Here is a 27,505-nt window from a genome sequence, read left to right on the forward strand (position 1 = left end):
TACTTGCCTAATTGGGCTTCCAGATATGTTTTATTGCTATCCTTAGGGACAGGAGGCAGAAAGAAAAGGTGTGGATGGGGAGGGTAAAAAACAGGCCTTTTGATGTTCACAAAAATGAGAAATCATTCTGGTGCTAACTCGGAAGTGCAGAGTCCTGAATAAGAAGTCTTGAGTATCTGCCTTCTGATCACTCTCGCTGGGTGCTTTGCAGCCACTGTGTCATTTAGTCCTCATATCAGCACCGCTGTTGTCTTCAGTGACTGTACAGATGGAAAGAAAGAAAATAAGACAACCAAAGAATAAGTTGATAGAGTGAAGTTTCAAAACTCAGATTGTTTCTTACCCCTAAGCCTTTGTTTTAGGCTACACTACCATGCAATTCGAGGAAACCCAAATTCCCAGATCGAATCATTTGCATTTTAGCAAAGATGCAGATGGACTTTCTTTTTCTCTTTACTATATTAACAATGTTAAAATATAAAACAAATGATGACTTTTTTAAAATAAAAAGGGTATCATATGAATTTACTGGCTTCTGTTGACCTAAGCTAGGACAATGTTTTTATTTGAGCCTACCTATTATTACCTTCAAAGATCATTCATTTTATATAGAAATACCTAGACTAAGCTCCTGCCCATGAGTAAATATAAGGATCTGCTCATTGTCTCACCACGATTAAAGCTTGCACAAAGAGAAAAAACAGGGCAACCTCACATCAAAGTCAGTTTATCCCCGAGCACCTCTCTTCTGGATTCCTGCTTGCTTCCTACAGTGGAACACTGGAAATGACTATGTGCTAGGAAACCTAAGGGTTGTGTTTATCCTCATACCTTCATACCGCTGATTTTCACATTCTTATTACAGAATTCTGTGACCCAGTCCCATCACTGAAGTTAAAAACCTGTCATTTCTTTATTATGTCTATACCATTAGTTCCTGAATTCAATCAGGAACTCATGGTATATTTGTATCTACTTTATATTTTTTGAATTCTTCCTCTGTCTGTCTATTCATGACTTGTATCAGCCGCCTCCTCTGGCTTTCTTTGCTTCCAGTGTCCTTGCTGTTTTTCTGTTCTCCATAAGTATTAGAAGGGAGATTTTTCCAGAGCACAAATATGATCATACTTGTCCATGGCCTAAAACTCTTTTAATCACCCACAGAATAAAATCCCCATTTGTCATTGCAGATAGGACATGCATGATGTGGCACAGCCTGCCCCTCCATCCTCATCTGCAGTACTCTCCCACCCACAATATAAAAACCAACCCTCGATAAACCACAGAAACACATGCAGTTCTCCAAACAATCTTGCTTTCCATCTCCATGCACCTTGTCCATCTGAGCAACACATCCTGTATAGAGTGGCTCAAAAACCTCAGCTCTAAGCACCCTTCAATGTCTCTGGACCAGTCTGAGTTTTTCCTCTGTGCTCCCACACTCCCAAAGTGTCTTATTCATTCATCCCACTTTCCATTTCTGTGGTCATGATTATCGTTTGGGGTTCTAGCTCTTCACATCGTCTCTACTTCCTCTTCTCACTGTCTACAGCTCCTGTAGTCATATTTGATGCCTGTCTTGCTCTCTGGGTTTTGTCAGTGACTGATGCTTGACAGCTTGTATAAATTGGATTCTCTCAGCTGATTTCCATGAATTATTGTTGCCGTTAGCATAGGCAGTCTTAGGTCTCATGAATTCCTCAGACAACTTCATATTACTCTTCAGTGAATCCACCTGTGTCTAGTAGTGGATGAGACACACAATTATTTTAATGATGATTAATAATAATGATATTAATTATTAGCTACTCTTTATAGAATGCTGCTACATGGCACCACATCATTTAATCCCATCACAACACTATGTCAGAAGTAACATCATTGTCACCTTGTGGATGAGGGAAATGAAGTACAGAATAATTTTAAACATTGCCCCACATCATGAAACCTAGACAGAGCAAAGCCTGCAAATGAACTACTCTCTGTCTGATTCAAAGTTTTACCTGGGTAGTAATTTAACTTTGAAGACCAGAAGTGGTCCGCTTATTTAATTGTACTAAACTGCATTTGCCTCGGTTCTGTCTTTTAACAGCTTTATTCACATAAAATACAATTCACTCATTTACAGTATACAGTTCAATAATATTTAGTACATTTTCAGCTATGTGCAACCATTTCCACAGCCCATTTTAGATATTTTCATTATCTCACAAAGAAATCCTGTACCTTTTAGCTATTACTTCCCAGCCCTCTAGCCAACACCCTCAGCCCTAAGCAACCACAATTTACCCTCTCTCATTATATATAGATTTTCATGTTCTTGAATATGTGTCCTTTTGTGTCCAGCTTCTTTCAAATAGAATAATGTTTCAAGGTTCATTCCCTGTTAAAATGTATCAGTACTTCATTCCCTTGTGTTTGCCTTGCTTCTTTTGGCTCATTTTCTAGTCTGTTCTTATCTGAAAACAGTAACTGCCTTATACCATAGCAAAAAGGGCTTCTTTCCTGGACTTTGCCCTTGAAAGACACTTCTTTGTCCCTTCTCCACCAGTGCCCTTTCCTATGGGGTAAGTCTGGTATGCTGACTTCTTTTTATACTTGTATATCTAACCTTGCAAAATGTTAGGAGTGGGGATTTTTAAAGCACATGTTAACAGATCAATGAATCATTCTACATCACATCATTCATCATAGCACTTTTACAGTATTTTCTCTCATAATGTCACAGGTGGTTGAGACTGTTGGGTTAAGTCTTTCATCTTCTTTGGAATCTTATTTGTGTCTACCATATGCAACTCCAGTCCGTACACTATGATCCTACAGATGTCTCACTAGGTATAATTAGTGAAGAAGCCAACTCAGTGGGGTCCTATGCCTCTCCCTATCACACTCAAGTCCATATTAGATTCCTAAATTACATTGAGCCTCGCTGCTTAAGTCTGAGAGAACATTTACCCTTCACATAGCCATTCTTTTGGGTGTAACTCCTGCTGGCCTTCAGGAATAGCACCATGATGCAATTCAAGGAGATTGGTCCCCCAAATAATTAGCATACTTAAGACCCAAAGAGACAAGTTATTTTTTTTCCTGTTTAAGACACAGCTAACAATAATTTTCTAAAACAGTTCCATGAAAGAAAGTAGAAATTGTTGTTCATATTATGTGTCATAATATTACCAGTCGGCATTGTTGAAAGCAGGGAACAAAGAATTATTTCTCAACTGATGAAATGACAACCAATTATTATTATATCTTCTTGAAGTGGTATGGTATGCTCTCCAAAAATACCAGAAGTCTTTCATTGTTCTTAACTGCTATTGTGTGCTTTCAATATGCTGGCTAAGAGGTTACCAGAGGTTGCAGTCAAGCTCAGGAGTGGCTCATGATCATCGTAGGGAAGGAACTGCCTAAAATAAATGTGCAAGCCCACACATCGTTGATGAAGCAGCAGTAGGTGTTCATGAAGAACCCCCATGTGCCCAGCTCTATGTCACATACCCCACTCCCTTTGATAGGTGAGCTCCTTCTCCAGGCATTGCTTAAAAGTCTCCTGTTGGCTGGGTGCAGTGGCTCATGTCTATAATCCCAGCACTTTGGGAGGCCAAGGCAGATGGAACACAAGGTCAGGAGATAGAGATCATCCTGGCTAACATAGTGAAACACCGTTGCTACTAAAAATACAAAAGATTAGCCGGGCGTCGTGGCTTGCACCTATAGTCCCAGCTACTTGGGAGGAGGCTGAGGCAGGAGAATTGCTTGAACCGGGGAGGCAGAGGTTGCAGTGAGCAGAGATTATGCCTCTGTACTCTAGCCTGGGAGACAGAGCGAGACTCCAACTCAAGAAAAAAAAAAAAGTCTCTTGTACTGAAAAACTGTGTTCAGTTGAATTTCATTCTCTTTAGAGATGCTTCATCATCATCATCGTTTTTCTTGCATGTTGTTAATATGCAATGGGAGGTCTCTCATTCAGAAAATTTAAGCAACTTGCCCAAGGTTACCAAAACTCATGACTTCAAATGCTCAGTCCTGGGCCATATACCACATTGCTTTCTGTTATGAATTCCAGTTATATTATACCTTGTATATTACTTTAAATATATGTCCTGATCTACCACTCTGTCTTCTTTTCAAGCTATTCAGTTACTTACTAATGCACACACAAAAAATGTTTGCTTGCACAAAGAAGATCATTATTTAAATAAATCCTAAAGTGCATTATGTAAAGAAGCAAGACTCATTTGTGGTCTGTCAAATACATACTTCATTTTATCTTTATCATGAACATAAACAATTGGATAGCAGTTTTTAATTTATTAAATGAGGCTTACCTCTCATGTATAATATAGATTTGTGTGTTTCCATTTCTTTTCTTGAATAGGGCTTTGTAGTGTTTCATTACAGTTAAAAAACATAGTCAAAATAAGGCTGTACAGCTATAGCATCTGAATTCTTTGAACCAGAGAGGCCTTTTAAATTCTTGTAAAAGCTATAAATTCTCTCCTCCTACAAAATATTGAATCTGTATATGTGCAAATACACATACTTGCAACATTTTGTATATGATTGTTTAGCCTGTAAGAGAGCTCCCTTGGTGTGCAAGACCCCTGATTAAGACTTTGCCCTCACATGTGCCTGCCAACATCTCCTCAATATTTTGATAAGGAGATTACAAGGAAGGAGATGGTGGAAATGAAAAGTTGATGTCCCAAAGAGCAATAATTTGATCTATGGAAACTAATAGGAGAGAGAAAGAGGAGTAGGGGTATGGATAAATGAGAATTTGGAGATGAAATTGGCAGAAATTAACAAAGTAATTTTAAAGATCTCTTGAATTTGATATTCAAATTATCTTCTGTAAGCTCCTCCTAGCTCTCTCCCTTAAATCTCCAGTAAAAGCCTCCTGTGTATGACTGCCTCCTGGGAGATGAATCTATGGGGAAAAATCTCAAACAGTAGATGCCATTTTCAACATTTAAGTCAATGACAAGGCAGCAACAGAGAAACAGATGCAAGATGCAGAAGCCAGAAATCACAGCCAGACCGATAATAAGAAAAATAGTTTTTCGGAACCTAAAGACATCTTGGCATGCTAGATTTCCCATAGGACGTAGAACTGACTTTAGAGCCTATTTTATCCTTACTTTAAATGAGTGAGTAACTTCAACTCATACCATATTTACTCTGATTTATGACTAGCTCTCAAGAATTTGCAAAAGATAAGCACAATAATTATCATCTTTTTATCTACTTGGAGAGCCTACAAAGCGGGCTTTCCCCACTCACCTTCACAAATGAGGAAACTGAGGCTCGCAGTATAAAATAACCAAGATCACAGACTTGGCTCAGAGAGCATCAGGAGTTCTAACCTCTCTCCCTAACTAACACTGTGTCCTTTTCCTCTGGGACACACTGCCTATTTGGAAGCAAATGCTGAATGATGGCTTGCTAGTGCATGGTCTTGGTTGCCACTTCTTCCCTATTGTGCTTGTGTAAACCATATACTCTTTCCTGCTGAGACCAGTTATAGCCTCAGTACACAACTAATCACACTAGTCCAGGTGGTCACTATCATCAGTTAAGAATTGGCAGTCGAGGTGAAACCTACTAAGCATCACTGTCTGAAATGATTTGGGTCAGTCTTCTCCCAGAAGTTCATTGAAATGGGTGAAGAAATCAAAAGTAAGAAGGTTTTAAAGAAATAATTTGGCCATCAGAGTTTTTCAGTTCCAGTTTTGCCTTTCACACCTGTGTCCCAGTTTTGAACTTCCCACGGGATATTCCCATGTGAATATACTTGTGACCTGAATAGTCCCCAGGTAAGATGGAGAAGCATATTTATAGAAGTTCAAGTTATACTGATCATTCACTGTTGTTATTTGTCTTATATTTCAAATTACAAAATAGTTTTGAGTGTTCAAATAAAGTTCCAAAAATTTTCCCCTGCTAGAGTTACATTTTCTGATTTTCATGTTAATTAGAAGAATGTTTGTTGTGGGTTAGTACCAGGTTCGCATTCAAGGGAGTAGCCTGCCTCCTTTGACCATTGAAGCTGAAGAAAGTCCTTATCAGCCAGGTGTAGTCACTGATAATCCTAGCACTTTGGGAGACCAAGGCTGGCAGATCACTTGAGGTCAGGAGTACAAAACCACGCTGGCCAACATGATGAACCCCCATCTCTACTAAAAATACAAAAAAATTAGTTGGGTGTGGTGGCGGGCATCTGTAATCTCAGTTACCTGGGTGGCTGAGGCAGGAGAATTGCTTGAACCTGGGAGGTAGAGGTTGCAGTGAGCCGAGATCCTGTAACTGCACTCTAGCCTGGGCAACAGAGCCGAGACTTCATCTTAAAAGAAATAAGGTCCTTTTCAGAGAAGCCTCCCTTACTTCTCCTTTCTTAAGCTCATTAGCACTGTCCCCACCCCATTAATCCTCCATTATAGCTCCTAGATCTTTTCTTTCATCACACTTATAAGTGGTAATTAATTAATTGATTACCGTTTAGCAAAAATCAGTTCTGCTTTACTATGCCCTCCAACAGGCAGGTATCACATCTGTTTTGGGTAGTACAGTATCTCCTGGAATGCTTCAGAAGGAATAACACATACTGGGTGATGCAGTAATATTTATGGAATAAAAGGAAGTCTATACAATGTGCTCATGAATAATTGAATTGCAGTGCCATGTCTGCTGAAGACTAAGTCTTCAGACTAACTATATACTTTCCTCACGTCTGTACACACAACCTTCTGGAATAGTCCTCATTTCAACCATTATTCGCCAATCATAGCAACAATGTTTCTCTGCCCCTGAGTTTTTAACCTGGACTACTACCTGGGAATGACTTCTGCTCTGCATTTTCTAGTCCTAATAGAAACTGATTTTATGTCCCCAAGTGTGCCACCCCGCTTGAGATTTTCTGGCTATCATTCCTTTGCCTAATCCTACTGTGCTTTGCCTAAAATAATGCTTGTTCATTTTCTGCAGAGACAGCGAAGAAAGGCATTTATTCTCAAACCTAATCAGCACAAATACCTGAGCTTTTGCATATAGTAGCTTTTCAGGACCCAACCTTATAGAAGGATAGTCTCTAGGATTAAGTATCTGTAATGAAGTGGTATTTTGTACCAAGCTCCTGAAGTGATTATTATGATTAAGCTTTAGGAGTACTAAGGTGGAGAAGACCCCACCAGCTTTGGAATAATATGTGGGTTTGAGTCTTTGTTCACAGATGGGTTAACTCTGTGACTTCAACCAATTAATTAATCTAACAATGTTTCCCAATCTGTACAAGGGGAAAGAGGGCAATGGTAGAGACGTGGTTTTCACCCCACCTCCACCTTCAGTCTGTTCAGAAGCAGACCAACTTTTCATATGACTACTTTCCATAAGGGCCCAGGCCCAACATTTTTCATGTAGGTACATAGCTTGTCTAGACTTCAAATCATAAGATGAATTCATTTTCTAGAAAAAAAAATGTATTCAAATCAGAATAAACCAAGTAATTAGACATAAAAATACCTCATATGATATCTTCATCATTTATAATGAATAGCTGAAAATATATTGTTGATGTACTATTGCTACTCCTTCCAAGAGCCCCTTATGTTGCTGCCATCAGGATCCCATCACTGGTTCTGCCTCCCAGTTCTCATAACAAGTTGCCGACAATCTTCTTATACCATCTACTACTTTTAGGCCTGTGGTCATGCTGACCAAACCCCACTGGAATCCCAAGGCCAGTAGCTGATACCCCCAGTACAGGAGCCAAAGGAAACCCCACTGCTGCTGCAGACAAAATAATATCAGTCTGTCCTGGAGTTCCAAATTAATCTCTTCTTTGCAGTGATATTACAGATGATGCATAATATTTTAAGGATCACTGTGAGTAGTGTCATAATTTATGTTAAAAGTTAAACCAAAATTAATAGCATTTTAATCTCATCAAGTGTATAATTTGTAGTCCGGCTGACAGGACTAGCGCCATTTCTTTGCATATGTCATATTTAGTGCTACTTCCTGTTAACCTTGACTCAGTGGTCAGGGTAATATCATTTTCATTGCTATATAGGTAAGCTATGCCTCTCCCCCTTGATGTGACACCAGTGTGCTTTCACCTGGGAACAAGGACTATGAGCAAGTAGCCATCTCTATCTCCTGTTAAATAAACTTCCCTTGCAAAACAAAACAAAACAAGTCTTCTTAGATCTCTGGAAGCCACTCACCCACCCTGAGTTAGACTATACTTTTTTATGTTCAAGCACAAGACACTCTATCCTGCCTTCAAGAACAACTCTGTTTTTTAGTGCTAAATTTCTGAACATAGACATGGGTGGAGTTTTCTTCAGGACAGCCTTAGGCACTGATGAGGGTTTTGTAAAGAAAAATTTAATGTGATCAGGCATAAAGGTTCCATAGATCCAGAGAGTAACTGAAAGGGAATGAAAATAAAAATAATTTTTTTCCATGTCTTCCAGAAAGAAGAATAAAAAAGAAATTAATTTTACTGTATATTTCCTTGCCAAATTTAAATCAAACATATATGTGTAGTTCTCTCCAGTGTCTCATGGAAATAGAAGGAATATTGAAGTTACTAAGGGTGCCGCTAACACTAACAAAATTGTATCAATATATTCAATATATTTACATCATTAAAACTATTTTCGCTAGATCATCAGTTTTCAAAACATCATTGGGGTAAATACTATTCATAATAGGTATGTTTTATCCCAAGAAAGAATTTGTTTTTGCTGTTGACATAATTCTAGGAGGCAGTGTCTGAAGTACTTTCCTCTCAGGGAAATGTTTCAAAGACTATTCTAAATCCTGATGTAAAGAACCGTATTGAACCTTGTTTTCACCCATTGTTTTTCCACTTTATTTAAGAACTTACACCCTCAGGAAGAGCCTACACTTTACTGATCTTAGAGATTGTGTTAGTATGTTGAACATTAAATTTGGAAAAGATACTAGAACTTCCTTTGCCCCCTCCCTTCATTTTTAAATACTTGTTTGGAGTTTGATAACCTCTCTTCAAAGATGGCATAAAGATACCAGCAGAACCAAATTCCTTGGCTCCAATCTCTGTCATGTTGACTCTGAGGAAAGAGATTGCAATTTGGAAGTAAAAATAGCTCGAGAGATTGTAAATAGCAAAGGCAGAGGAAAAGGGAGGCAGTAAATGATAAGAGATGTAGCTAAATATTTATATATAAAAAAAATGAAAACATGAAAAACGTTCCTTCTGAAATACATAATTAAGCTCAAGATAGAGTAGGCAGATGGGAGTCAGTAATTACAGGTTCCTAATGTATCCAAAATTCCCTGAGAATGAAAGTGTTGCTACTAATTTTGTAGCTTCACAGTTTATAGTTTGTTGCTGTTTATAACAGGCACTGCTCCATTAACACTTGACATTCCAGTTAAGATAGTTTGCATTTAAAAATAAAGCTAGCAGAGCAAACCCACACAATTTCTGACCTACTTAGACTATTTATGTGAAAATGCCAGGTAAACGAAGATTATGATGCATGTCTTGCAATTGTTAGCATCACCATCATTCTCATTATCATTACAGGCGTTTCTAGTGTCATAGAAAAGACCCTGGATCTGGGATTCATTTCACTTCTACAAATACAGTCATGTGCCATTTATCACGGATTTAATGACACTTTGGTGAATAACAAGTGGCATATACGACTGTGGTCCCATATTATTATACTCAACATTTACTGTACCTTTTCTATGTTTAGATTTGTTTTGATAAACTAATACCACTATATTAAAATTACCTACAGTATTCAGCACTGCACAGGTTTGTAGCCTAGATGCAACAGGCTGTACCATATAATCTAGGCATGTGGTAGGCTATAACATATGACCTAGATGTGTATTAAGCTACACCAGATAGCCTTGTTGTGTAATCATTTATACCATATAAACTAGGTGTGTAGTCAGTTATATCAAATAACCTAAGAGTGTAGTAAACTAAACCTTGGTGTACAGTAGGTTTTGCTATATAATCCAGGTATATAGTAGGCTAAACCATATAGCCTAGGTGTGTAATAGGATAAACCATATAGCCTAGGTGTGTGGTAGGCTACTATTACATAGATGTGTAGTAGGCTATACCATATAGCCTAGGCATATAGTAGTTTATGACATATAATCTAGGTATACAGTAAGCTAAGCCATATAGACTAGTAGGCTACACCATATTACCTAGGTATGTATTAAGCTATACCATACAGCTTAGGGGTAGTAGGCTATACCATATAATCTAGGTGTGTAGTAAGCTATACCATGAAGCCTAGATATATAGTAAAATAAACCATATAGCCTAGGTGTGTAGCAGTCTACACCATATAGCCTAGGTTTGCAATAAGCTGAACTATATAGCCTAGGTGTGTAGGGGGTTATACTATGTGATCTAGGTGTATAATAAGCTAAACCATGTAGTCTAGGTGTTTACTAGTCTAAACTATACAGCCTAGGTGTGTAGGAGGTTATACTATGTGATTTAGGTGTACAATAAGCTAAACCATGTAGTCTAGGTGTTTAGTAGTCTAAACCATACAGCCTAGGTGTGTGGTAAGCTAAGCCATATAGCCTAGGTGTGTAGGAGGTTATACCATATGATCTAGGTGTATAATAAGCTAAACCATGTAGTCTAGGTGTTTAGTAGTCTAAACCATATAGCCTAGGTGTGTGGTAAACTAAACCATGTAGTCTAGGTATACAGTATGCCATGTAGCATAGATGAGTAGTAGGCTAAACTATATAGCCTAATAGTCTATACCACGTAATGTAGGTATATAGTTAGCTAAACCATGTAGTCTAAGTGTGTGGCAGGCTAAAGTAGGCTACTTTTTAGTAGGCTACAGCATGTAGCCTGGATATGTGGACAGAACCATCTAATGACATATTTCTTAGAATGTATCTTCACTGTAAGCGATGCATAACTGTAATGATTTGTTGCTACTGGCTAGGCATTCCTCTGAGCCCCTATGATACAGTAGTGAATCTAAGAGAGTAAGATTTCTTTTATTACTTGACTCTCATTTTAGGGGGAGTTGGAGAGATAGGAAATAATAATCAAAACAAGTTAGTAACATATATAGGATATTTGATGGTAATAAATGCTCTTAAAAGGAGATGGTAGCAGGTGAATGGACTTATAAATAGGGAATGTTTATGGAGAACATGACATGTGGGCAAAGACTAAGAAATTGGACATATGAATGTCTGTGGCAAGGGGAGAGGGAACAGTCCATGTGAAAAGTCTGGCCTTTTGAGTAATAGTAGGAAGAAGGCTTGAATGGCAGAACTGTAAGATGTGAGCTTGGAGAATAGGCACAGGGAGATCCTTTCCCAAACTGTATTAGTCATCATAACGTTCTTGACTTGTAATGTGAGAGGAATTGAAATTTATTCCTAAAGTGCAGTGGGTGAAAAAGCTGATTGAGATCTAATGTTGGGGCTGACTACTAAAGGATTTGTTTAGGAAGCCTTCAAATTTCATGGGTTCATATTTTATTTTATTTTGTGTTTATAGTAATAGAAATCAAAAATCAATTCCAGCCAACTAACTGTGAAACAAAAGGAGATGTATAACTTTTCATCAATAGAGATCTTTTTCTGCAAAAGCACTATGACATTTGCCATAGAAGTGATCTAAGTTTGGTCTCTCTTTGGAAGACAGCCAGGGCCTATTCTAAACCCACCACCTCTCCCTACTGTTGTACACGGATTCAGTTTCTCTTCCCAGATGTCGAGTCAAGACATAGATTTAAGAGAGAACTTTTGCAACAGTAAGGTTGCACAAATAACTCTAATCCATGACCCTCAATGCCAAACCCTGTCCTCTTTCTGTTTGGGCAAGGGTTGCAATTTCTCCAAAACTAAGAGATTGTTATCCAAGTATAACTCTGACCACTTACTCGCTGCTAAAGCCATAGATGTGGCAGAATTTTTACTAAATCTACCCAGAAATCAAGTTGGAATTTTTACTTTTAGTTAAGATGTACAAGATAAAAATTTTATTCTCTCCAAAACAACTAGAAAACAACTAGAATTTCTTATAGAGCATAAATTAAACACACACACACATGCACACACACACACACACACACACACACTTTTCCTCAAAGACATTTGGTGACTGTGGACACAAAGGGGTGAGTGCTCTCTAGGTGATAACAGAGAATGCATCCACGGGTGGCGGGGGGTGGCGGGGGGGCAATTGCTGAGGCTGGAGACAGATCAGGTAGAGAATTGAGCTTGTCAGAGAATTCTGCTCAGAAGTAAATTTCCCAAAATGTTGACAAGCCTGCAAACTGGTGTTTCAAATTTGAATCTAAAGGAGACTCAAATGCAAAGGCAAATAACCATAATGAGGAATTCCTTTACAGTGAACTTTTACTGAGTAAGCAGAGACCAAGAACACGGCTGGAAAGCAGAAAGAGATCTGCAGTCTCAGTTTCCCAAATTCAATGCCTGATAATGCTGGTCCCACGGCCTTGCAGGCTTGTGGTCTCCCAGTATCATGGTGATACCACACTCCTGCAATCTTACTGCCTGCTCTTTTGCAGTTTCACAGCCTTCAGTTTTCATTTTCTCTGAATCTCGTTGTCTTGTGCTCTTAAAATGTTATGGGCTTGCAGTCCTGCTATCTCTTAGTCTCAATGTAGCAAGTTCAAGATCTAGGAAACTTGCACTCCATCGAAAAGAGGCTTTAAGTCACCTTCAAACATTTGAAAGCAGAGGTGAAGTGAGACTACCTAAAGCTGCAACAGTATCCCTCGTTAAAGCAATTTCTGCTAAGAACAAAGGTATATGTCCCCTGGTGATCTCAAAAATTTGGAGTGAAGCCAGAGGTGAAATAAGACTTCCGGAAGCTGCAGCAGTACCTCTTCTTAATGCAATTTCTGCTAAGAACAAAGATGTCTGTCCCTTGGTGATCCCCCAAATTTGAAGCTATTGCTTACCAATGATTAAATACTAAAGTCCAAAAAGAGTGATTAAAGATATTATATCCCTAATAACCTCAAAATCTACTGCTTAACTTGTTTTTAATATTAAAATAACCAAAATAAACTTTAAAAATTATAAAATGTGTGATGATATAAAATTACTGTGATATGAGAAGCTGAATGCCCCTGTAGTCCCCATCCCTCCCCTCCTTTTTTCCAGGAGGTTGACAGAGGAAGCATGGCATGCAATCTTGAGAGGAGTAAATACCTCCTGCAGGGCAGCTTGCAGAAGGAAATGTCCAGCTCTGTGGAAGGAGTGAGGACAGAGGGTTCAGCAAAGAGGGAGGCCAAAGTCCCTCACCCCTTCTCTGCAGCCCAAGAGTGAGTCCCGCTAGTCGACCTGCTAAGGGATGCCCTATCTCAGCCATAGCCAGCCAGGCCTTAAGTCCAAGAGCCTGAGCGCAGAAGCAGGCTGCCTCTGGGTTCCCTTGGAAAGGAGAAAGGAGAGAAGAGGGTAAAGCCGAAGTGCAGCTGGGAAGGGCCTAACAGGGAGCTCCATCTCTCCCGCTTGAGAGTGTTCCAAGCCGAGAGCCGCTGTCCTGGGAAACCTCGTAAGACATCTCTACTGTTTCAGAAGGCAGGGAAGAAAGGTGGCCACAATTTTTTTTTTGAGACGGAGTTTCGCTCTTGTTACCCAGGCTGGAGTGCAATGGCTCGATCTCGGCTCACCGCAACCTCTGCCTCCTGGGCTCAGGCAATTCTCCTGCCTCAGCCTCCTGAGTAGCTGAGATTACAGGCACGCGCCACCATGCCCAGATAATTTTTTGTAATTTTTAGTAGAGACGGGGTTTCACCATGTTGACCAGGATGGTTTCGATCTCTTGACCTCGTGATCCACCCGCCTCGGCCTCCCAAAGTGCTGGGATTACAGGCTTGAGCCACCGCGCCCGGCCCACAATTTTTTTTGTTTCTTTTTCTTTGTTGATTTTTAAAAATATCTACTTTGGTTGGAAAACTCTGTGCAACTGTAGTATTCAAGGAGTGTTCTATCTTTCCTCACTCCCCTTTCCTTTCTTTTGCCTCCTATAAGTGAGAAGAAGGAAAAGCAGATTTCGGGACAGGTAAAGAATTGAGGGACTCAACATACTCTGATTAACCATGCCTTTGCCAATAAGTCTAGGAAGCCAAACTACAACCTCTGCAAGTAATTGGCCTAGAAAAGTCAGAACTTGGTCAATAACTGCCAGTCCTCTAATTTTTTGCTCTTGTGTCTTCAAACCCTTCCCAACTTGAGCCAACCAGAAAAAGCCAAATATGCTCCACATACCAATCATATAAGAAGCCCCCAGGTTCCTCATGCCAACAGCTTCCAGTGAGTCCCGAAGACTTCCTGTTTTATTATAAAGCTTTCCCACTGCCCTGCCTACATTAGAATCTCTGCCAAAGGCAAGTAATGGGGTCTGACTCCCTTGCTCTAGCAAACTTTGAATAGGTAGCCTGTTTTCATTTGCACTACGTTTATTTCTACAAAACTATTTTCTCTCCTTCACAAACATGAGAGGAGGAGTGAAGTACCCCTGAGGAACCTTATCTATTTAGTCCTTAAAGTTTCTCCCAGATAGGGTCTGAGAGGCAGGCTTAACAGCTACACCAGCTGGCCCCTCCTCTTGTCTCCCAGGAGGATCCTGGAAGGCTTTTAAATATTCCACTTTTTTTGAGTGCCATGAAAATCCTGGATACCTGGTTTAATTTAACTTTCTGCAGAGAGATCACCAAGGCAGTTTACACACCTCCATCTTCCACTGCATGAAGTGCCTTTGGCCCAGCAGGCTCTGCATGCAAAATGACACATACTCATGAACAGATCACACACTGCTGTTTACCTACTGCAGCTTCTCCACCTTACACATTATGGCCTTAGGCTCCATGTTGCTCATGATCTTCATTCTCCATGGAGAGTGTAGTGGACACATTTTGGCCTCCAGAAAATCTTTTTCTTTGTCATTGCCTTCACTGCCTACTGCATAAGACCATATCTTCATTTAGTCTTTGCTTTCTGGTTATTTCAGGTTGTTTCAAGCAAACCTGAAACTGAGATTTGTCTTTTCTATTTTATTTTTTATTTTACTTTAAGTTCTGGGATGCATGTGCAGATGTGCAGGTTTGATACATAGGTAAACGTGTGCCATGGTGGTTTGCTGCACCTATCAACCTGTCATCTAGTTATTAAGCCCTGTATGCATTAGCTATTTGTCCTGATGTTCTCCCTCCCCTCACACCCCACAACAGGCCCCAGTTTGTGTGGTTCCCCTCCCTGTGTCCATGAGTTCTCATTTTGGAAAAGATTTCTGTGTATGCATTTGAAGAAGAACTTGCTGAAGAAGCTCCCAATAGCTGCCAGCTGGCCCTAGACTGGGGTCACATTATATGACAAATTCTGCAGGTCATGCATCTATTGGAGTATCTCAGTGAGAATGAATTTTCCTCTGAACACACTCTAAGAAAGTTGGTTCTGTCAGAAACCACCACTACTGCTAAGGCAGTTTGTAAAGGCATAGGCCAAAAACCAGGAACATCCTGGTGCCTTGCATGGTGATAGACAATTATTGTCCCGGGGTTGGGTCTGAGGCCGGATTATGCTGAATCAAGGCCACCTTAGATTCGTGGTTGCTATGGTCTGAGTGGCTGTGTCCTTCCAAAATTTGTATGTTAAAACTTACATGTTACAACCAATGCAGTAGTATTAAGAGACAGGGTCTTTGGAAAGTGATAAGATAACGAGAGCTCTGCCTTCATGAACCACACTCATGCCCTTACAAACGAGGCCTGGGGGAGCTTGTTTGCCTCTGCCACTTGAGGACACAGTGAGAAGGAGCCGTCTATGCGGCAGACAATGAGCCCTCACCAGACACTGTATTTTTACTAGAGCCTTAGTTCTTGGACTTCCCAGCATCTAGAATTGTGAACAACAAATTTCTGTTGTTTATAATTTACCAAGTCTAAGGTATTTGGTTTTAGTGGCAACAGTGCACCATGACATTGGTGCAGGCTGAGGGGAACTGGGGACACTATGGCAGGAGCAGAAGCCATGGAGACCCAAACCCTGGCACAGTTAGGCAGTCTTTGTCATTCTGGAAGGATAACTCACCAAGACTGGCCCTCTCCAAAAGTGGTAAATTTCTGCTTTGATTTGTGCTTGTGGAGAAACTGCTTTGGGAGGGGTGGGTATGGGAGGGGTGGTTTCTTCCTCTCCAGATCATGGAGGGGCCTGGCAGACACACTGGCCATGCTGCTACTGGTCTTCTTCCCTGACTCCTGGTCCTCCACAGGCCACTGATTTTCTGCATTGCTACTTTGAGTATTCTGGGAGTGGGAATTAAAGGTGGGAATTGGCAGGCTTTCTGGAACTCAGCTGTATAAGGTTGGCAGAGTTGCTATGCTGTACTCTGTAAGATGAAAAGGTACACTGCTACTGCTCAAATCAACTGAAAACTGGGGCTTCAGAATGATGGTGTGGTCCTCCAACTCAGACTACTTGTAGCCGAGGAACAGATAGGCAGCCATTGCTTCTTTGTACTCCTGGCTCGTGAGTGAGTCCTGGACCTTTTCCAGTGTGTAACTGCATACGTCAGCTCAGTCCACTGGAGACCTAATAGTCAGGGGATGGCTCTGCATCTGACTTTAGTTCATTATCTTAATGAGCTACATTTTTCCATCAATCTTTCATGATTTTCTCTAATGTACCTCTTTTGCTGGGATTTAGAAGGATACATTTCTTGAGCAGGTTTCCATATTCCATGGATATGTGAAAGGGGATATGGTATTGAACTCTCAGTACCTCCTCTCACAGCTCATAGAATTCTGTGCATCAGAAGGCAAAGCTCCACTCACCAGTGTATATACAATGATTCCCAAGCTCTACACATCCATCTCAAGCCCATTATACTTTTGGCTCTGGAAGCATTTGGAGTAACATGGGAGACTGCCACAGGAGGTATCCAGCTTTGTTGGCAAAGGTGACTTGCTGCTGGTTAAAGTCTGAAATTTTGATTTTCACATCAGCATCCAAGAGCAGGTTTTCTAGGTTTACATCTCACTTCTGTTGAGAGTACTCCACATGCCATTATCAAATCTAATAAAATTAACAGTATAATATTATTTTAGTCTATGTTCCAACTTTTCAATTTTCACAAATGTCTTGTTATAATTGATGTTGGAGTAAATGTCCAAACCAGATATACACATTATTCTATAACAATATCACCATTCACATTACATGTTTTACTTTTTATTTTGCATATAGTCTGTCTCCCTCATTAGAATATCGCTTCCATGCAAGCAGGAAATTTTGTCTGTTTTGTTGTTTATTCTATTTTGTATTTGTTATATTATTCTATTTTGTTGTTTACATCTATTCTTCAGCACCTAGTACAGTTCCTGAAGCAGAGTAGGCATTCCGGAAACGTGTGTAGAATGAATGAGTTAATGAGTTAATGAACAGGTGCAGTTGACAACATGAGAGTGATAGCCCTGGAAGTATGCTGGGTCAACATGGTAAAATCTGTTGCTTCCTTACAGGTTCTGAAACACTGAGCAACTTTTCTTAGCCTCGATTTGCTCACATGTAACATGGAATAATAACTCCAGCTTTTCAGGGTTGTTCCAAGAATTAAACTATGCATACGATACCTGTCATAAATCATGCGTCTGTGGGTCTGCAATATTTGTCAGATTTTGTTGTCAATTTTGTATTAATTTTATGAAAATAGTTTTGTAATTTTGAAGCTGTTCTTTTTGTACTCTGGACTACATAAACAGCTCTAGATTGATGTGATCTTTAAAGACTTCATAGAATTCCCTTCTGAAACTATCTGAACATGGTAGTTTTTATTCTGATTTATTTATTTTTATTTGAAAAGGACAGACACTGTAGTTTTTATTTTTATTTATTTTTATTTGTGGGGGAATTACTTTATGATATTTTCTTTTTAAAAATTTTATTACACTTTAAGTTCTGGGGTACAAGTACAGAATGTACAGGTTTGTTACATGGGTATACCCATGCCATAGTGGTTGCTGCATCCATCACCTGGTCATCTACATTAGGTATTTATCCTAATGCTATCCTTCCCCAATCCCCCACCCCCTGCTATCCCTCCCCTAGCCCCCCACCCTCAACAGGCCCCCCATATGTAATGTTCCCTGCCCTGTGTTCATGTTTTCTTATTGTTCATCACCCATGTACGAGTGAGAACATGTGGTGTTTGTTTTTCTGTTTTTGTATCAGTTTGCTGAGAATGATGGTTTCCAGATTCATCCATATCTCCACATCTCCACAAAAGACATGAACTCATTCTTTTTATGGCTGTATAGTATTCCATGGTGTGTCTGTACCACATTTTCTTTATACAGTCTATCATTGATGGGCATTTGGGTTGGTTCCAACTTTTTCCTATTGCAAACAGTGCCACAATAAACATAAGTGTGCATGTGTCTTTATAATAGAATTATTTCTAATCCTTTGGATATATACCCAGAAATGAGATTGCTGGGTCAAATGGCATTTCTGTTTCTAGATCCTTGAGGAATCACTGCGCTGTCTTCCACAATTCTTGAACTAATTTACACTCCTACCAACAGTGTAAAAGCGTTCCTATTTCTCCAGATTCTCCCCAGCATCTGTTGTCTCCTGATTTTCTAATGATCACCATTCTAACTGGTGTGAGATGGTATCTCAAGATGGTTTTGATCTGCATTTCTCTAATGATCAGTAATAATGAGCTATTTTCATATGATTGTTGACTGCATAAATGTCTTCTTTTAAAAAGTGTCTGTTCATATCCTTCACCCACTTTTTGATAGAGTTGTTTTTTTCTTGTAAATTTGTTTAAGTTCTTTGTAGATTCTGGATATTAGCTTTTTGTTATAACGGGTATATTGCAAAAATTTTTCCCATTTTGTTGGTTGCCAGTTCACTCTAATGATAATTTCTTTTGCTATGAAGAAGCTCTTAAGTTTAATTATATTCAATTTGTCTATTTTGGCTTTTGTTGCCATTGCTTTTGGTATTTTAGTCAAAATCCTTGCCCATGTCTGTGTCCTGAATGGTACTGCCTAAGTTTTCTTCTAGAGATGTTAAGGTGTTAGGCCTCATGTTTAAATTGTTAATCTATCTGGAGCTAATTTTTGTATCAGGTGTAAGGAAGGGATCCAGTTTTAGTTTTCTGCATATGGCTAGCCAGTTTTCCCAACACCATTTGTTAAATAGGAAATTCTTTCCCACTGTTTGTTTTTGTCAGGTTTTTCAAAGATCAGAAGGTTATAGTTGTGTGGCATTCTTTCTAAGGTCTTTGTTCTGTACCATTGGTCTGTATTTCTGTGTGGTACCAGTATCATGCTGTTTTGATTACAGTAGCCTTGTAATATAGTTTGAAGTCAGGTAGCATGATGCCTCCAGCTTTGTTTTTATTTTTTTTTTTGTTTTGCTTTTTGCTTAGGATTGTCTTGGTTATGTGGGCAGTTTTTTGGTTCTATTTGAAGTTTAAGGTGTTTTATTCCCAATTCTGTGAAGAAAGTTTTTGGTAGCTTGATGGGGATAGCATTGAATCTATAAATTACTTTGGGTATTATAGCCATTTTCATTATATTGATTCTTCCTTACCATGGACATGGTATGTTCGTCAGTATGATTCTGTCCTTTCTTATTTCCTTGAGCAGTGGTCTGTAGTTCTCCTTGAAGAGGTCCGTCACATCCCTTGTTGGTGTATGTCTAGGTATTTAATTCTCTTTGTAGCATTTGTGAATGAGAGTTCACTCGTGATTTGGCTCTCTATTATTGGTGTGTAGGAATGTTTGTAATTTTTGCACATTGATTTTGCATCCTGAGACTTTGGTGAATTTGCTTATCAGATTAAGGAGATTCTGGGCTGAGATGATGGGGTTTTCTAAACATACAATAATGTCATCTGCAATCAGGGAAAATTTGATATCCTTTCTTCCTATTCAAATACAATTTATTTCTTTCTCTTGCCTGATGGCCCTAGCCAGAACATCCCATAATATGTTGAATAGGAGTGGTGAGAGAGGGCATCCTTGTCTTGTGCCAGTTTTCAAAGGAAATGATTCCAGTTTTTGTCCATTCAGTATGATATTGGTTGTGGGTTTGTCATATAAGATCCATCAATACCTAGTTTATTGAGAGTTTTTAGCATAAAGGGCTGTTGAATTTTGTAGAAGGCCTTCTCTACCTCTGTTAAAATAATCATGTGGTTTTTGCCTTTGGTTCTATTTATGTGATGGATTATGTTTATAGATAGATTTGTGGATGTTGAACCAGCCTTGCATCCCTGGGATGAAGCCAACTTGATCATGATGAATAAGCTTTTTGATGTGCTGTTGGATTTGGTTTGCCAGTATTTTTTTCTTTTTTAAAGATTTTTGCATCAATGTTCATCATGGATATTGGCCTGAAATTTTCTTTTTTAGTTGCATCTATGCCAGGTTTTGATATCAAAATGATGTTGGTCCTATAAAATGAGTTAGGGAAGATTCCCTCTTTTTGTATTGTTTGGATAGTTTCAGAAAATGTTACCAGTTCCTCTTTGTATCTCTGGTAGAATTCAGCTGTGAACCCATCTGGTCCTGGACGTTTTTTGGTAGGTAGGCTATTAATTGCTGCCTCAACTTAAGATCTTGTTATTGGTCTATTCAGGAATTCAGTTTCTTTCTGGTTTAGTCTTGGGAGGGTGTAAGTGTCCAGGAATTTATCCATTCTTCTAGTTTATGTGCATAGTGTTGTTTATAGTAACCTCTGATAGTAGCTCGTATTTGTGTGGAATCAGTGGTGATATCCCCTTTATAATTTTTTATTTCCTCTATTTGAATCTGCTCTCTTTTCATTTTTATTAGTCTGGCTAGTGGTCTATCTATTTTGTTGATCTGTTCAAAAAACCATCTCCTGTATTTATTGATTTTCTGAAGGGTTTTTGTATCTCTAGTTCTTTCAGTTCTGCTTTGATCTTAGTTATTTCTTGCCTTTGGCTATCTTTTGAATTTGTTTGACCTTGTTCCCTTTAGTACTTGTAGTCATAACATTATAGTGTTGATTTTATATCTTTCCTGGCTTCTCTGGTGGGCATTTAGTGCTATAAATTTCACTCTAGATACTGCTTTAAGTGTGTCCCAGAGACTCTGGTATGTGGTGTCTTTGTTCTTAATGGTTTAGAACAACATCTTTATTTATCCCTTCATTTCATTATTTATTCCGTAGTCATTCAGGAGCAGGTTGTTCAGTTTCCATGTAGTTGTGCAGTTTTGAGTGAGTTTCTTAATGCTGATTTCTAATTTGATTGCACTGTGGTCTCAGAGACTATATGTTATGATTTCCATTCTTTTGCATTTGCTGAGGAGTGTTTTACCTCCAATTATGTGGTCTATTTTAGGATAAGTGTGAAGCAGTGCTGAGAAGAATGTATATTCTGTGGTTTTGGGGTGGAGAGTTCTGTAGATGTCTATTAGGTCTGCTTGGTCCAGATCTGAGTTCAAGTCCTGGATATCCTTGTTAATTTTCTGTCTCATTGATCTGTCTAGTATTGATAGTGTGGTGTTAATGTCTCCCACTATTATTGTGTGGGAGTCTAAGTGTCTTTGCAGATCATTAAGAACTTGTTTTATGTGTCTGGGTGCTCCTGTATTGGGTGCATATGTATTTAGGATAGTTAGCTCTTCTTGTTTCATGAATCCCTTTACCATTATGTAATGCCCTTCTTTGTCTCTTTTGATCTTTGTTGGTTTAAAGTCTGTTTTATCAGGTACTGGCAGAGCAATCCCTGCTTTTTTTTTGCTCTGCATTTGTTGGGTAAATCTTCCTCCAACTCTTTCTTTTGAGCCTATGTGTATGTCTGCACATGAGATGGGTTTCCTGAATACAGCACACTGATGGGTCTTGACTTTTTATCCAATTTGCCAGTTCGTGTCTTTTGATTGGGGCATTTAGTCCATTTATATTTAAGGTTAATATTGTTATGTGTGAATTTGATCCACCATTTTGATGCTAGCTAGCTGTTTTGCCCATTAGTTGATGCAGTTTCTTCATAGTATTGATGATCTTTACAGTTTGGTATGTTTTTGCAGTGACTGGTATGGATTGTTCCTTTCCATGTTCAGTGCTTCCTTCAGGAGCTCTTGTAGGGCAGGCCTGGTGTTGACAAAATCTCTCAGCAGTTGCTTGTCTTAAAGGATTTTATTTCTTCTTTGCTTATGAAGCTTAGTTTGGCTGGATATGAAATTCTTGGTTGAAAATTCTTCTCTTTTAAGATGTTGAATATTGGCTTCCACTCTCTTCTGGCTTGTAGGGTTTCTGCCGAGATATCTGTTGTGAGTCTGATGGGGTTCCCTTTGTGGGTAACCTGACCTTTCTGTTTGGCTGCCCTTAGCTTTTCCTTCATTTCAACCCTGGTGAATCTTATGATTATGTGCCTTGGGATTGCCCTTCTCGAGAAGCATCTTTGTGGTGTTCTGTGTATTTCCTGCATTTGAACATTGGAATGCCTGGCTGGGTTGGGGAAGTTCTCCTGGATAATATCCTGAAATGTGTTTTCCAACTTCGTTTCATTATCTCTGTCACTTTTAGGTACACTGATCAAACATAGATTAGGTCTTTTTCATAATCCCGTATTTCTTGGAGGCTTTGTTTATTTCTTTCCCCTTTTGTATTCTCTAATCTTGCCTTCTCACTTTATTTCATTAAGTTGATGTTCAATCTCTGATATTTTTTCTTCTGCTTTATCAATTTAGCTACTGAAACGTGTATACTTCATGAAGATCTTGTAGTGTGGTTTCAGCTCCATCAAGTCATTTATGTTCTTCTCTGTGCTGGTTATTCTAGTTAGCATTTAGTCTAACCTTTTTTCAAGGTTCTTAGCTTCCTTGCATTGGGTTAGAACATGCTCCCCTAACTCAGACAAGTTTGTTATCACCCAGCTTCTGAAGCCTTGCTTCTGTCAATTTGTCACACTCATTCTCCATCCAGTTTTGTTCCCTCCCTGGTGGGTGGTTGTGATCCATTGGAGGAGAAGAGGTGTTCTGGCTTTTCGTGATTTCAGTCTTTTTGTACTTGTTCCTTCCCATCTTCTTCGATTTATCTACCTTTGTTCTTTGAAGTTGGTGACTTCTGGATGGGATTTCTGAGTGGATGTCCTTTCTGTTGGTGTCGATGGTATTTCTTTCTGTTTGTTAGTTTTCCTTGTAACATCAGGCCCTCTGCTGCATGTCTGCTGGATTTTTGTAGAGGCCCACTCCAGACTCTGCTTGCCTGGTAATCACCCATGGGGGCTGCAGAACTGCAGAGATTGCTGCCTGCTTCTTCCTCTGGTAGCTTTGTCCCAGAAGGGTATCTGCTAGATGTCAGCCAGAGCTCTCTTGTATGATGTGTTCCCCAGTCAGGATGCAGGTGGGTCAGGTAACCACTTGAGGAAGCAGTCTGTCCTTTATCAGAGCTCAAGCACTGCACTGGGAGAGCTTTTGCTCCCTTCAGAGCTGCAGGGCAGGGAGGTTTAAGTCTGCTGAAGCCAAACCCATAACCATCCCTTTTCCAGGTGCTCTGACCCCGGAAGGTGGGGGCTTTTTAAGTCCCTGATAGGGGGCTGCCTTTTTTCAGAGATGCCCTGTCCAACAAGAAGGGAGTCTAGCTGACAATCTGCCTATCGATGCCTTGCGGAATTCCCTTGGGCTCTCCCCAGTTGCTATGTTAAACTTCCTGGCAACTTTGTTTACACAGGCAAGGTTAAAATCGCCTATCCAAGTCTCAGCAATGGAAGATGCACCTCCTACAACTGAGCTCATATGTCCCAGGTGGAGTTCAGATTGCTGCACTAGCTGCAAGAATTTCAAGCCAGTGGATCTTAGCTTGCTGGTCTTGGTGGGGTTGGGACCCACCAAGCCAGATCACTTGGCTCCTTGGCGTCAGCCCCCTTTTTCAGGGGAATGTGTGGTTGTGTTTTGCTGGCCTTTCAGGTACCACTGGGATATGAGAGAGAAAAAAATGCAGCTTAAAGGGCTGCCATTTTATGCTGAAAACCCAGGGTGCTGGTGTTTAAGGCATTGCAGGGAATCTCCTGGTTTGTAGATTGTGAAGATCACAGAAAAAGCACAGCATCTAAGCCAGAGTGCTAGAGTGTTGGGAAACATCCCTAATTGCTTCCCTCAGCTAGGAGAGGGAGTTCTCCAGCTCCTTGCCCTTCCCAGGTGAGGTGATGTCCCACCCTGCTTCAGCTTGCCCTCCTTGGGCTGTACCCAACCTAGCACCTTGGTTGGAAATGCAGAGATCACTCATCTTCTGGATCACTCTTGTTGGGAACTGCACTCTGAAGCTGTTCCTATTCGGCCATCTTGGCACACTTTATGATATTTTCTATTTCTTCTATGGAGATCATTCTATTTATACAGTTGCTGATGAGGCTTTGGTGGAAAAATCACTGGACTAAAGTCATTAGGCGGCTGTTGGTATTCCAGCTCAGACACTTAGTTTTATTCTACACCATGTACTTGAGCAAGACACTTTTCTTCTCCTGTTCTTGATTTTTTTCTCCATGAGAGGAAGTCCTCAATCAGAAGGGAATCTGGTGACGTGGTAAGGGGACAGATTTTAGAGTCAAACAAATTTGATATGGAATATAAACTCTGTTACTCACAAGTGTATTTTTTGATAAGTCAAATAATCACTTTGAACCTCAGTCCATGCCATGGGGATTGATAGAAATGGAATACTTTTAAATGGATATTATATTTTATGTATTTTATGTAAAGTTAAATAGAATTCTCACTTTTTTAGTTAGTTTTGAGGAATAAATTAGAATGTAGCTAAAATGCTAAACATATGGTAGGTACCCAATAAATGTATCTCACTTCCTCTCTGGCATAAACATGTGATTCTTCTTTCACTTCTATTCCAAGGTCACACTGAGGATCATCCCTGCTAGAATATGTATATCCTTGTAGCAAGTAGTATCAGAATACATGAATGTACTTCCTAGATCTAAAGAGGAAAGATCTCCCAGATGACATCATACTGAGAAAAGAGGAGGTGCAGACTCACATCTGTACCTTTTTGATTACTTAAACTTTATGGACTGATGTTTTATATAAATTTCAGATTACAAAAGAGACGGACTTTACTCACAGCCCAAATATCATGGTACGAATATCTTAGCAAAAGTTGAAGGACATAGATCTCTGCTTTTCCCCAGTTGTCTTATGGTTGCTTGATGTCAATTTAATGACAACGTCCTTTTCTCCCAAACCTGTGAAGTAAATGAATCAGTTTGGCTTACTTGTCAACATCAGATGTTCCATCTTTCTAAAATTCAGCAGAGGTGGTCTTACTACCTCTTAGTTCTTTCTTCTTTCTATAAATTAACTGTAATGACTTATAATTTACATAAAATAAAATGCACAGATGTTAAGTGCATACCTTAATAGTTTTGACAAATGTGTACATCTATATAAACACCACCCAGATGAAGATAAATAATATGACTGTCACTGAAGTTGCCTCATACCTTTGTTCAGTCCATTCTCCCACCATTACTTCAAGCAACCACTGTATAATATATGTTTCTATAGTTTTGTTTGCTTACACTAAAACTCTAATTGAATGGAATGTACTCTTGTTTTGGCTTCCCTTTCTCAAATCATTTTGAAATTCAACTTGTCAGAATCTTTAGTTCATTCCTTTATAATTCCATATATCATGCAATTGCATGAATAAACCACTATTTCTTTAGCTTTCTTTATAATTTATTTTCATTTTGTTTCCTGTGCATGTGCATCTTAAACTGAGATATATTTAAGACAACATAATTAACTGAAGTTTACAAGTTGGTGGATTTTAGCATGTCCACAGGTTGTGCAGCCATCACCACTGTCTAATTCCAGAACATTTTTTATTTTACTTAAAAAAGAACTGGTGACTATTAGCAGTCATTCCTCATTCTTCTTTTCCCTCAGCCCCTACAAGCATTTCTGTTCCAATGTATTTGTATATTCATGTTATTTCATATAAGTGGGATTATATAATGTGTGGCCTTTTGTGTCTGGCTTCCTTACTTAGCATAGCAATTTCAAAGTCTATTTGTGTCATACCATGTGTCAGTATGTCATTCCTTTTTATAGATAAGGATTTCATTGAAGGTAGTTTATGAAAGTTTATCTGTTCATCAGTTGATGGATAATTTGGTTATTTCCAGTTTTTACTATTGTAAATAAGCTGCTATGAACATTTATGTACCACTTTTTATATAAAATGTCTTTAAACTATCTTGTGTATGTATGTACATGTATATTTATATAAGTAGTTGTAGGGTTCTCTTTATTTCTTCATATAGATTTGGATTATAGTTTATAGTTTGGATTACAGGATTTCCTCATGTGTATTTGAATTTGACCTTTCATTCCATATTAAATTACTCTTTATTAGTAGTTTTTGTAGGGCATGTCTGTTAGTGACAAATTTTCTCAGCTAGTGTTTATCAGGCCATGTCTGAATTTTTTCTTTATTTTCTTTTCAGTCATCTGACTGCCTTCTGGTATCCATGGTCTCAGATGAGAAATTTGCTGCTAATATTACTGAGGATCCCTTGTACATCATGAGACACTTTTTCCTTGTTGCTTTCAATTTTTTGTCTTTGGTTTTTGAAACATTAATTACACATGTCTAGGTGTAGGTATTTTAAAGTTTATCTTATTTGAAATGTATTGAGTTTTTTGAGTATTTAAATGAATGTATTTCATAAAATGTAGGAAGTGCCAATAAAGGATAAAGCTGAAATTACAGAGAGCCAGGCATTCAGATTTTTCATTCTCCTGTACTTACAAAATTATCTTACATCTCTTGCAAACCAAAGAATAAGTTTATAAACTTTTAGAATTAAAACTTTATTTAAAAGTTATAAAGGGAAATCTAGAAAGATGCTAAGATGTCTCCAGCTTGCCTTTCAGTTACAGTGTGAGTTCCTAAGCAGCCATTTTTCTTGTTTTACATAGCTAAATAGCAGCTGATGCTAATAGAAAGCAAAAACCTAGAAGTCGTGATGCAGAGATGAAAACTTTCTTCTCTCCAACATTTATACAAACCTGCAAACCAGTATAGCAGAGTCCTGGGAAGGGAAAATCTCAAAAGTTGTTTAGGTCCCAGATAGGGAAGGGAGGGAAGAAAGAAATTAGGAACAACTAGTATTAGCATTCCCGATTTTCCTGGCCTCCAAAGAGTTTCAAAAGAGCTTCATGGGTAGACAGGAGTTCTCCCCTCTTTTGCCGTGCATATATTACAAGCAGAGTAAACCAAAGTCTGGTGACTTATTAGCCTTTGCAAATGGTAGACCATCTACTCTTTACTTACATAACTATCTTTCTTACTATAGTGAATGAACAAAGAATAATTTCATAATTTCTAAAGAGGACAAACAGAAAGAAGATGAGAGAAGCTGAAAGAATTAGCTGATAAAATAGAGGCTTTTCGAAGAGAAAGACAACAATTTTAA

The 27,505-nt window shown here is 39.0% G+C and overlaps 1 long non-coding RNA gene across 1 annotated transcript; it reads right to left on the reverse strand.

Annotated features, from left to right (window-relative positions):
* Nucleotides 1-25,397, reverse strand: LOC118145476 (uncharacterized). Its single transcript, XR_004730593.3, has 3 exons — nucleotides 25,147-25,397; nucleotides 16,860-17,100; nucleotides 1-260 (listed from the first exon to the last, which is right to left on the reverse strand). It is a non-coding gene; the product is annotated as an uncharacterized LOC118145476 (long non-coding RNA).
* Nucleotides 25,398-27,505: the final 2,108 nt, after the last annotated feature.

Source organism: Callithrix jacchus, chromosome 10, assembly GCF_049354715.1.
Source record: "Callithrix jacchus isolate 240 chromosome 10, calJac240_pri, whole genome shotgun sequence".
NCBI lineage: Eukaryota > Metazoa > Chordata > Mammalia > Primates > Cebidae > Callithrix > Callithrix jacchus.